This window comes from Rhinoraja longicauda, chromosome 2 (assembly GCF_053455715.1).
Source record: "Rhinoraja longicauda isolate Sanriku21f chromosome 2, sRhiLon1.1, whole genome shotgun sequence".
In the NCBI taxonomy this organism is placed as follows: domain Eukaryota; kingdom Metazoa; phylum Chordata; class Chondrichthyes; order Rajiformes; family Arhynchobatidae; genus Rhinoraja; species Rhinoraja longicauda.
In genome coordinates this window covers 6,944,026-6,956,885 of record NC_135954.1, presented here as the reverse complement: position 1 = coordinate 6,956,885, position 12,860 = coordinate 6,944,026, and the positions used below count along the sequence as shown (strand labels likewise).

At 49.8% G+C, this 12,860-nt stretch overlaps 1 protein-coding gene across 4 annotated transcripts in view; it reads left to right on the top strand.

The window, feature by feature from the left end:
- Window positions 1-12,468: 12,468 nt before the first annotated feature.
- The window catches only part of ripor2 (RHO family interacting cell polarization regulator 2), a 122,868-nt gene continuing 122,476 nt past the window's right edge, over window positions 12,469-12,860 (top strand). For 3 of the 4 annotated variants that reach the window (XM_078414605.1, XM_078414598.1, XM_078414571.1), the window contains exon 1: window positions 12,499-12,820. The gene's annotated coding sequence lies outside the window, so the exon portion shown is untranslated. The other variant, XM_078414589.1, reaches the window with a different exon arrangement.

Sequence of the window (12,860 nt, the reverse complement as noted above, 5' to 3'; positions counted from 1 at the left end):
TTCCCAATGTTGGGGGAGTCCAGAACAAGGGGCCACAGTTTAAGAATAAGGGGTAGGCCATTTAGAACGGAGATGAGGAAAAACTTTTTCAGTCAGAGAGTTGTGAATCTGTGGAATTCTCTGCCTCAGAAGGCAATGTAGGCCAATTCTCTGAATGCATTCAAGAGAGAGCTAGATAGAGCTCTTAAGGATAGCGGAGTCAGTGGGTATGGGGAGAAGGCAGGAACGGGGTACTGATTGAGAATGATCAGCCATGATCACATTGAATGGCGGTGCTGGCTCGAAGGGCCGAATGGCCTCCTCCTGCACCTATTGTCTATTGCAGCCTCTCTATTCTCCGTGTAATCTCTCTTCACCAGGGTCGGCACAGTGGCGCAGCGCTAGAGGTACTATTGGACAATTTACAATTATACCAAGCCCATTAGCCTACAAAACATTCTCTCCGTGACCTGCGTGGGTTCTCTCTGGGTGCTCCGGTTTCCACCCACACTCCAAAGACGTTACAGGTTTGCGGGTTAACTGGCTTTGGTAAAGTCGTAAATTTAGTGTGTAGGGTTGTGCTGGGGGGTGATCGCTGGTCGACACGGACCCGGGTGGGCCGAAGGGACTGTTTCCGCGCTGTATCTCTGAACAGTAACCAGCGCCTCACCAGAGGCTTGAAGGAGATGCGTGGGTGGCGAGAGGTTTTACACGGAGGGTGGTGGGTGCTTTGAAGGCCCAGCCAGGGGTGGTGGGTGGAGGCAGGTACAATAGAGGCTGCATGTGAGAGGCTTTTGTACAGGCACATGGATATGCAGGGAATGAAGGGATATGGATCATTTAGATTTAGATTTTTAGATTTAGAGATACAGAGTGGAAACAGGCCCTTCGGCCCACCAGGTCCGCGCCGCCCAGCGATCCCCACACACCAAAACTATCCTACACCCACTGGGGACAATTTTTGTTACATTTGCCCTGCCAATTAACCTACATACCTGCACGCCTTTGGAGTGTGGGAGGAAACCGAAGATCTCGGAGAAAACCCCACGCAGGTCACGGGGGGAACGTACAAACTCCGTACAGACGGCGCCCGTAGTCAGGATCGAACCTGAGTCTCCGGCGCTGCATTCGCTGTAAGGCAGCAACTCTACCGCTGCGCCACCGTGTCGACCATCGTGTGTGGTCTGAGGAGGTTAGGTTAACCTGGCACCATGTACGGCACTGACCCTGTGGGCCGAAGGGCCTGTTCCTGTGCTGTACTGTTTTCAAAGTGGAACGTACATTAAATATGATGATAGGGAAGAAAAGGATTTGTCATAGAGTCAGAGCTTTACACTGTCGAAGCAGGCCCTTCGGCCCAACTTGCCCGCACCGGCCATCAATGGTGGTGCTGGCTCGAAGGGCCGCATGGCCTACTCCTGCACCTGTTGTCTATTGTCTTATCATGTCCCATCCACACTAGTCTCCCTACCTGCTCTAAACCTGTCCTGTCCATGTTCCTGTCTAAATGTTTCTTAAATGTTTCGATGGTCCCTGCCTCAACTACCTCCTTCGGCAGCTCATTCCATATACCCACTACCCTTTGCGTGAAAAAGTTACCCCTCAGATTCTTCTTAAATCTTTCCCCCCTCTCCTTCAACCTACGTATGTCCTTTAGTTCCCGATTCCCCTACTCTGGGCAAGAAGCTCTGTGCCTGAGGTTAATAGTTTTTCCGCGGGTACTTTTTTGTTGTAAAGTGGGACATCCAAATTGACTATGGGGCGTCCCTGTACTATTTAAAGTACCTGATACATTGAATTTTGGTAACTATGTAAAAGTGCTGCCTAAATTTGAATGTAGATCCCAAAGGAGCTTACAGCAGTGTGGACCCCAGGGAAGGTTATATTTTGGATATTGATTTGGACTTGTGGATGGAATTAAAGCATCTTCACCTAAGAGCGTCACGGTGGCACAGCGGTAGAGTTGCTGCCTCACAGCGCCAGAGACCCGGGTTCGATCCTGACCATGGGTGCTGTCTGCATGGAGTTTGTACGTTCCCCCCGTGACCTGCGTGGGTTTTCTCCGAGATCTTGGGTTTCCTCCCACACTCCAAAGACGTGCAGGTTTGGAGGTTAACTGGCTTGGTATAAATGTAAAATTGTCCCTTGTGTTTGCAGAGTAGTGTTAGCGTGCAGCGTGATCGCTGGTCGGCACGGACTCGGTGGGCCGAAGGGCCTGCTTCCACGCTGTATCTCCAACATAAGCTAAACTAACCTAGAGTGTGGGTCGTTAAATAACCGTCGTGTGAAGCTAAATAGATGGAGGGACTTGAAATTGAATTCTCATTTATACATTATTTAATCCCAAGAGCCACTCATCTCTCCAGTTCATCTCCCCAAGGACTATCTTGTCACCATGGAAACGGACAGACGATCACGATCATCATGAAGTGATGTAGCTTTAGGTTCCTTCCCTCTACCTTGACATTATGCTAAACGCGGCCCTCAGGACTGGTGTCTCCTTCCTACACAGCCGAGATAAAGATTAGATGCAAGAAAACTGAATAACTTTGATTGGCTTCACCTAAGCTTAGATCAGCCTGGAGTTAGATAGAGCTCTAGGGGGCTAGCGGAATCAAGGGATATGGGGAGAAGGCAGGCACGGGTTACTGATTGTAGACGATCAGCCACGATCACAATGAATGGCGGTGCTGGCTCGAAGGGCCAAATGGCCTCCTCCTCCTGCACCTATTTTCTATGTTTCTATGTTTCTACATCACTTATATTGCGAGGAGAGACATCGCAAATTAAGGTACGGCATGGAAACAGGCCCTTCGGCCCACCGGGTCCACGATCACCCGTTCACATTTTAGATTTAGTTTAGTTCAGTGATGCAGTGCGGAAACAGGCCCTTCGGCCCATCGGACCCACGCTGACTATCGATCACCCCATTCACATTTAGTTTCGTGTAGTTTGGTTTAGAGATGTAGTGTGCAAACAGGCCCTTCGGCCCACCGTGTCCGCGCCGACCAGCGATCCCCGCACACTAACACTATCCTACACACACACACACACTAGGGACAATTTACAGTTTTACTAGCCAATTAGCCTACAGACCTGTAGGTCTTTGGAGCGTGGGAGGAAACCGGAGCACCCGGAATAAACCTACGCAGGTCACGGGGAGAACGTACAAACTCAGTCCAGACAAGCACCCGTAGTCAGGATCGAACCCGGATCTCCGGCGCTGTGAGGCAGCAACTCTACCGCTGCGCCACCGTGCCACCTATGTTCTATGTTATCCCACTTTCAAAGAGCCATTGAGTCATACAGTACGGAACAGGCTACTGGGCCCAACGTGCCCATGCCAACCAACATGCCCCATCTACACTAGTCCCACCTGCCTGTGTTTGCCCCATATCCCTCTAAACCTGTCCTATCCATGTACCTGTCTAAATGTTTCTTCAACGTTGCGATAGTCCCAGCCTCAACCTAGAGTCCTAGAGTCATAGAGTGATACAGTGTGGAAACAGGCCCTTCGGCCCAACTCGCCCACACCGGCCAACAATGTCCCAGCCACCCTAGTCTCACCTGCCTGCGCTGTCCTATCCATGTACCTGTCCAATTGGTTCTTAAAGGATGGGATCGTCCCAGCCTCAACCTCTTCCTCCGGCAACTCGTTCCATACACCCACCACCCTTTGTGTGAAAAAGTTACCCCTCAGTTTCCCATTAAATCTTCCCCCCCCCCCCCCTCACCTTAAACCTATGTCCTCTGGTCCTCGAATCCCTTACTGTGAATGGGGGGAGAATTAATAAATGTGCCTCGCAATGGGGTTTAGAAGGATGAGAGGGGATCTTATAGAGACGTACAAAATTATAAAAGGACTGGACAAGCCGGATGCAAGAAAAATGTTCCCAATGTTGGGCGAGTCCCGAACCAGGGGCCACACAGACAAAGTATAAAGGGGAGGCCATTTAAAACTGAGGTGAGAAAAAAGCTTTTTCACCCAGAGAGTTGTGAATTTTGTGGAATTCTCTGCCACAGAGGGCAGTGGAGGCCAAATCACTGGATGAATTTAAAAGAGAGTTAGATAGAGCTCTAGGGGCTAGCGGAATCAAGCGATATGGGGAGAAGGCAGGCACGGGCTACTGATTGTGGATGATCAGCCATGATCACAATGAATGGCGGTGCTGGCTCGAAGGGCCAAATGACCTCCTCCTGCACCTATTTTGTATGTTACACGTTCTGTACCTTTATTTGGCTTGGGTGCAATTCTGCTGGTTTTAACATAAGCCTTTTATCTCCAGCTGCAAAAGACTGCCCCGAGTCTTGGCTAATTTACTTACCAGCTGCAGTCGGGCACCATGATAATTATCAGAGACCTGGTGTGTCGGCTGATTTCTAATTCGGGAGAAACCTCTTTTGATTTCGCCCTCCTCGAACGCAAACATCAAAGAGAATATTTTAACCAGATTCGGTTTTGGACATACAGACACAGTGCGGAAACAGGCCCTTCGGCCCACCGGGTCCGCGCCGACCAGCGATCCCCGCACACTGACACCGTCCTACACTCACTAGGGACAATATTTACATTTTTCCCCAGCCAATTAACCTACAGACCTGCACGTCTTTGGAGTGTGGGAGGAAACCGAAGATCTCGGAGAAAAACCCACGCAGGTCAACGTACAAACTCCGTACAGACGGCGCCCGTAGTCGGGATGGAACCCGGGTCTCCGGCGCTGCATTGGCCCTAAGGCAGCAACTCTACCGCTGCGCCACCGTGTCACCGTGGCTATTTTATAAATCTTCCTTCGCCAATCAACACTGGGCTGGATCACATGGATAACCGATTAATTCCTAAGATGTATATTTTTACACATTTATAATCTCATCGTAGGTGCACCGGAGGAATAGATCGGGTAAATGGGCAGAGTCTCTTGCCCAGAGTAGGGGAATCGAGGACCAGAGGACATAGGTTCAAGGTGAGGGGGGGGGGGGGGGGGGGAGATTTAATAGGAATCTGAGGGGTAACTCTTTGACACAAAGGGTGGTGGCTGTGTTGAACGAGCTGCCGGAGGAGGTAGTTGAGGCAAGGGCTATCGCAACATTTAACAAGCAGTTAGACAGGTACATGGATAGGACAGGTTTGGAGGGATATGGGCCAAACGCAGGCAGGTGGGACTAGTTTAGTTTGGACAATGTTGTGGGCAAGTTGGGCTGAAGGGCCTGTTTCCACACATTAGACAATAGACAATAGGTGCAGGAGGAGGCCATTCGGCCCTTCGAGCCAGCATCGCCATTCAATGTGATCATGGCTGATCATTCTCAATCAGTACCCCATTCCTGCCTTCTCCCCATACCCCCTGACTCCGCTATCCTTAAGAGCTCTATCTAGCTCTCTCTTGAATGCATTCAGAGAATTGGCCTCCACTGCCTTCTGAGGCAGAGAATTCCACAGATTCACAACTCTCTGACTGAAAAAGGTTTTCCTCATCTCAGTTCTAAATGGCCTACCCCTTATTCTTAAACTGTGGCCCCTGGTTCTGGACTCCCCCAACATCAGGAACATGTTATTGTAAATGTCCCTGCTTCAACTGCTGGCAGCTTGTTCATTACACCCACCACCCTTTGTGTGAAATAGTTATCCCTCAGATTCCTATTAAATAGAGTCCGTCCTAGAGTCATAGAGTGATACAGTGTGGAAACAGGCCCTTCGGCCCAACTCGCCCACACCGGCCAACAATGTCCCAGCTTCCCCGTGTCTCACCTGCCTGTGCTGTCCTATCCATGTACCTGTCCAATTGGTTCTTAAAGCATGGGATAGTCCCAGCCTCAACTACCTCCTCTGGCAGCTCGTTCCATACACCCACCACCCTTTGTGTGAAATAGTTATCCCTCAGATTCCTATTAAATCTTTCCCCCTTAACCTTAATTAACCTTAATTCTCGATTCCCCTACTCTGTGCGTCTACCCGATCTATTCCTCCCATGATTTTGTGCACCTCTCTAAGATCCCCCCTCATCCTCCTGCGCTCCAAGGAATAGAGTCCCAGCCTGCTCAACCTCAGACCCCTCAAACCCTGGCATCAAACATCCTCGTAAACCTTCTCTGCCACCCGTTCCAACTTGACAACATCTTTCCTGCAACATGGCGCCCAGAACTGAACACGATGCTCTCAACGCGTCCTCACCAACGTCTTATACAACTGCAGCACGACCTCCCAACTTCTATGCTCAATGCACTGACTGTCGGAGGCCAATGTGCAGGACATTGGCTGTTGTATTCAGCCACTGGGCAGCACGGTACATGCAGCAATGGTCCAAACAAGGAGAAGGCAGCACGGTGGCCCAGGGGTCGAGCTACTGCCCCTCAGCGCCAGAGACCCCGGTTCGATCCTGACGACCACGGGTGCCGTCTGTACGGAGTTTGTACGTTCTCCCCGTTGTGACCTGCGGGGTTGGTGGGATTTCTCCGGGTGCTCCGGTTTCCTCCCGCACTCCAAAGACGTGCAGGTTTGTAGGTTGATTGGCCTGGTACAATTATTGTACATTGTCCCTCAGCACTGTGCTAGCGTGCGGGGATCGCTGGTCGGCGCAGGACCCGGTGGGCCGAAGGGCCTGTTTCCGCGCTGTATCGCTAAACTAGGCAAGGATTTAATATCCCACTTGCCTCTCAATTAATGGGAAGAGTCAACTGTGCATTGCGATTTTCAAAATTCGGTTGGATAGAAACATAGAAACATAGAAAATAGGTGCAGGAGTAGGCCATTCGGCCCTTCAAGCCTGCACCGCCATTCAATATGATCATGGCTGATCATCCAGCTCAGTAACCTGTACCTGCCTTCTCTCCATACCCCCTGATCCCTTTAGCCACAAGGGCCACATCTAACTCCCTCTTAAATATAGCCAATGAACTGGCCTCAACTACCTTCTGTGGCAGAGAATTCCACAGATTCACCACTCTCTGTGAGAAGAAATGTTTTCTCATCTCGGTCCTAAAAGACTTCCCCCTTATCCTTAAGCTGTGACCCCTGGTTCTGGACTTCCCCAACATCGGGAACATTCTTCCCGCATCTAGCCTCTCCAACCCCTTAAGAATTTTATATGTTTCTATAAGATCCCCCCTCAGTCTTCTAAATTCCAGCGAGTATAAGCCGAGTCTATCCAGTCTTTCTTCATATGAAAGTCCTGCCATCCCAGGGATCAATCTGGTGAACCTTCTCTGTACTCCCTCTAAGGCTAGAATGTATTTCCTTAGATTAGGAGACCCAAACTGTACACAATACTCCAGGTGCGGTCTCACCAAGGCCCTGTACAACTGCAGCAGAACCTCCCTGCTCCTATAAACCAAGGCATACTTCCCATCGCCTCAGGTCAATCGCTCAGAGATTATTTCTAAGTTCCAGCTAATCTCTTCGTCAGCAATATAATTCAGCTGGCAGTCAGCACTGGGTAAGCTGTACATGCCATAGAAAACGATCAGTATGTGGACTTACTGGTGCACTGTGAGATAAACTGTATCAGCCTCAGACAGGAGGCTTGTGGTAGAATAAGTAATAATTAATCTTTTATTTCTCTCCCATCTATAATTATGGAAAGCTGGAGTAACTCAGCGGGTCATAGAAACATAGAAACATATAAAATAGACGCAGGAGGAGGCCATTTGACCCTTCGAGCCAGCACCGCCATTCGTTGTGATCATGGCTGGTCATCCACAATCAGTAACCCGTGCCTGCCTTCTCCCCATATCCCTTGATTCCGCTAGCCCCTAGAGCTCTATCTAACACTCTTTTAAATTCATCCTAGTGATTTGGCCTCCACTGCCTTCTACAGCACCTCTGGAGAAAAGGAATAGGTGACGTTTCGTTGAAGACCCTGAGGAAGGGCCTCGACCCGAAACGTCACCTGTTTTCTCCAGAGATGCTGTCCCACCCGCTGAGTTACTCCAGCATTTTGTGTCCATCTTCAAAGTACAAACCTCTGCGTCTTTGGAGTGTGGGAGGAAACGGGAGCACTGGTTGGGGAAGTGTGAAAACGCACACCTCCAGATTCAGGGACCGTTTCTTCCCAGCTGTTATCAGGCAACTGAACCATCCTACCAACAACCAGAGAGCAGTCCTGAATTACTATCTACCTTATTGATGACCCTTCGACTATCTTTGATCGGACTTTATCTTGCACTAAACGTTATTCTCTTTATCATGTATCTGGCGATTGTAATCATGTATTGTCTTTCTTCTGACTAGTTAGCACGTAACAAAAAGGCTTTGATTGGACTTTAGTGGCTTTATAGACAATAGACAATAGGTGCAGGAGTAGGCCATTCGGCCCTTCGAGGCAGCACTGCCATTCAATGTGATCATGGCTGATCATTCTCAATCAGTACCCAGTTCCTGCCTTCTCCCCATACCCCCTGACTCCGCTATCCTTAAGAGCTCTATCTAGCTCTCTCTTGAATGCATTCAGAGGATCGGCCTCCACTGCCTTCTGAGGCAGAGAATTCCACAGATTCACAACTCTCTGACTGAAAAAGTTTTTCCTCATCTCAGTTCTAAATGTAAATTGTCCCTTGTGTGAACGACTGAATGTAGGATAGCCTTAGTGTGTGGGGATCGCTGGACGGCGCAGTCTCGGTGGGCCGAAGGGCCTGTTTGGCTCTAAACTAAACTAAATTAAACTAAAACTAAAATTCCACAAAAAAAATGGCCCAAGTTGTATTCCATATTTTGTGAATCAATTTCCGTAAAAGCTCATAAATTGATTTGGTAAATTGCACTCATTATTAAGCTCCAGTTCCAAAAGGCCCTCGATCTGTTCCACTGGATATTGTTCACTGGTGCGAGTTAGTGTGTCTAAAAATTAATTAAGTGCCGTTCAAAAACAATCGCTGTTTACAGTCAGCCTGTTTACGTTCCTCGAGAGTCACTGGCAATCAGAAATCAGTCGCAATGAATTTCCTAAATGCGGTCGTTATTAGACAATAGATAGACAATAGATAATAGGTGCAGGAGTAGGCCATTCAGCCCTTCGAGCCAGCACCGCCATTCAATGCGATCATGGCTGATCACTCTCCTAGTGTTTTCGAGTTACGCCACTGGGGTGGCACGGTGGTAGAGTCGCTGCCTCACAGCGCCAGAGACCCCGGTTCGATCCCGACTCCGGGTGCTGTCGGTACAGAGTTTGTACGTTCCCCCCCGTGACCTGCGTGGGTTTTCTCCGGGTGCTCCGGTTTCCCTCCCACACTCCCAAAGACGTGACTGGTTTGTAGGTTAATTGGCTTAGTATCAATGTAAATTGTCCCTAGTGGGTGTAGGATAGGTGTTAGTGTGCGGGGATCGCTGGTCGGCGCGGACTCGGTGGGCCGAAGGGCCTGTGTCTGCGCTGTATCTCTAAACTAAACTAAACACTGACACTCTCTGGCATAGAGCCGTTGAGTTATGTAGCATGGGAAGATGTTCTTCACCCCAAGCACGTCCATCCAAGGCTATGGGAAATTGCAGAGAGTTGTGGACGCCGCAGCCCAGACCATCGCACAAACCAACCTCCCTTCCATTGACTCCATCTACACCTCACGCTGCTTCGGCAAGGCCAGCAGCACAATCAAGGACCAGTCTCACCACGGTCACTCCCTCTTCTCCCCTCTCTCCATCGGGCACGAGGTACAGAAGTGTGAAAACGCACACCTCCAGATTCAGGGACAGTTTCTTCCCGGCTGTTATCAGGCAACTGAACCAATAGAGAATAGACACTAGACAATAGGTGCAGGAGGAGGCCAATTCTCTGCCTCAGAAGGCAGTGGAGGCCAATTCTCTGAATGCATTCAAGAGAGAGCTAGATAGAGCTCTTAAGGATAGCGGAGTCAGGGGGTATGGGGAGAAGGCAGGAACGGGGTACTGATTGAGAATGATCAGCCATGATCACATTGAATGGTGTGCTGGCTCGAAGAGCCGAATGGCCTCCTCCTGCACCTATTGTCTATTGTCCTGTTGAAACCAGAGCACCCGGGGAGAACCCACGCGGGTCACGGGGAGAACGTACAAACTCCGTACAGACAAGCGCCCACAGTCGGGATCAAACCCGGGGTCCCTGGCGCTGTGAGGCAGCAGCTCTACCGCGCGCGCCACAAACTGAACAAATTATCGATGGTCGATAAACTCGATGGGCCGAAGGGCCTGTTTCCATGCTGTCCCTCCGAACTAAACTGAGTACGTTCAACAACATTAAAACCACCCATCCATTGTTCATTCAAAGAAAAGCATGTATTTAGAAACATAGAAACATTGAAAATAGGTGCAGGAGGTGGCCATTCGGCCCTTCGAGCCAGCACCGCCATTCATTGTGATCATGCCTGATCATCCACAATCATTAACCCTTCTCCCCATGTCCCTTGATTCCACTAGCCCCTAGAGCTCTGTCCTAACATATCTCAATCTGACGAATCCTTGCATAGCAATCCGCCAGAAGTGGTCCACGTCTCATTTTGTTTTTCACGGTGTCCCGGCCTGCTGGCGTGACACTGCCTGCTTCTGATCGGCAGCTAATTTCAGCGTGTGCCTGTGTGGGACGCTGAAGGAAGTGGGATGGAGATGGAGGGGGACGTGGTGGACGGTACGGATCAGTAACCGTGCCTCATCAGCAAGCATAATTGGCTGTGTCGCAGCTGCGCCCGGTAATTACGTGGTGTGGAGATGCGCGTTAGCGCCAGTCGAAGGCTGTGGGCATCATGTGTCACCCTAGTGTTATCAGGCAGCCCCGAAACGTGAAGCTGAACAGAGTCTGGTTTGAATGTCAGCTGCATCGTGCTTCATCTGTAGGGAACGTACAAACTCCGTACAGACAGCGCCTGTAGTCGGGATGGAACCCGGGTCTCCGGCGCTGCATTCGCTGTAAGGCAGCAACTCTACCGCTGCGCCACCGTGCCGCACCAATGTTTATGTATCTGTACACTGAGTTGTAAATCTGTGGAATTCTCTGCCTCAGAGGGCAGTGGAGGCCAATTCTCTGAATACATTCAAGAGAGAGCTAGATGAGCTCTTAAGGATAGCGGAGTCAGGGGGTATGGGGAGAAGGCAGGAACGGAGGTACTGATTGAGAATGATCAGCCATGATCACATTGAATGTCGGTGCTGGCTCGAAGGGCCGAATGGCCTACTCCTGCACCTATTGTCTATTGTCTATTGACGGCTCGATTGTAATCATGTATTGTCTTTCCGCTGACTGGCCGGCACGCAGCAAAAAGCTTTTCACTGTACCTCGGTACACGTGACAATAAACGGAACTAAATTCAACAAAAGGATGGCCGGGTGGGCCGAGCATAATTTCAAAAGGAAAGGCCTAAGTCTGCTCTGAGAACTTATGAAGTTATAACGCAAGGTGTCTTTCCTAATGTGAGGTGACACCTTGTTCCACACACAAAAGCGCGGTGGGTGTGTGGAACGAGCTGCCAGAGGAGGTAGTTGAGACTGGGACTATCAGTCTGAAGAAGGGTCTCGACTCCCCCGAAACGTTGAATCTGAACAGCGGTCTCGACCCGAAACATTGCCCATTCCTTCTCTCGTGAGATGCTGCCTGACCCGCTGAGTTACTCCAGCATTTGTGATACCAACGTTTTAAGAAACAGATAGGGCAGGTACGTGGGTGGGACAGGTTTGGAGGGATATGGACCAAACGCGGGCAGGTGGTACTAAGGTAGCCGGGACATTGTTGGCCGGTGTGGACAAGTTGGGCCGAAGGGCCTGTTTCCACACTGTATATATATATATATATATATATATATATATATAAATTTCACAAAATGCTGGAGTAACTCAGCGGGTCAGGCAGCATCTCAGGAGAGAGGATTGGGTGACGTTTCATAGAAACATAAAAACATAGAAAATAGGTGCAAGAGTAGGCCATTCGGCCCTTCGAGCCTGCAACGCCATTCAATATGATCATGGCTGATCATCCAGCTCAGTATCCTGTACCTGCCTTCTTTCCATACCCCCTGATCCCTTTAGCCACAAGGGTTTCGGGGGGGTCGAGACCCTTCTTCAGACTCAAAGTTTCGGGGGGGTCGAGACCCTTCTTCAGACTCATAGTTACCAGTCTCAACTACCTCTTCAGAAGGGTCTCGACCCAAAACGTCACCCATTCCTTCTCTCCGAGATGCTTCCTGACCTGCTGAGTTACTCCAGCATTTTGTGAATAAATACCTTTGATTTGTACCAGCATCTGCAGTTATTTTCTTACACAATATATATATATATATATATATAGATAGAGAGAGAGAGAGAGAGAGAGAGAGAGAGAGAGAGAGAGAGAGAGAGAGAGAGAGAGAGAGAGAGAGAGAGAGTCAGTTTTATAGTCATATGTATATATATATGTATATATATATATATATGACTCTATAAAACTGAGCACACGCGAGTTTGGGCACCTCCTTTACATGCTGTCGTTGTGCAGGCTGGTTTAACGTTAGGTTTGGACGCCTTGGGGAAGTGTAATTTATTGCAGGGGACCAGGGCAGAACAACAGCAGGGGACGGTGTGTGTGTGTGTGTGTGTGTGTGCTTATCTCCCTCCCAGCCGGTCCCTGTCATCACGGGAATAGATGAATATATGCAAGCCCCCTTCATTACCAAACGCGGCTCCCCGACAGACAGACAGACAATTTACCAGCTCCTGTCCCCCTGGGCTGGCGTGGCACGCCAAGCGAGAACTAGAAACTAGACACAGAAGCAACAAGACACGCTGCCTGCCTGGGTCTATGAGCTGAAGTGGTGCTGCAGCAGTGAAGTGCCCAGAAGGACAATGAAGGGGGAAATGCTGCTCTGAAGCAACGCAAACTGGTCCAGGCGACATGGTGATGATGCACGTATTCAGGTTGGTGGCCTCTTGCCCGGCGGGCGAGAGGTGGTTAGTC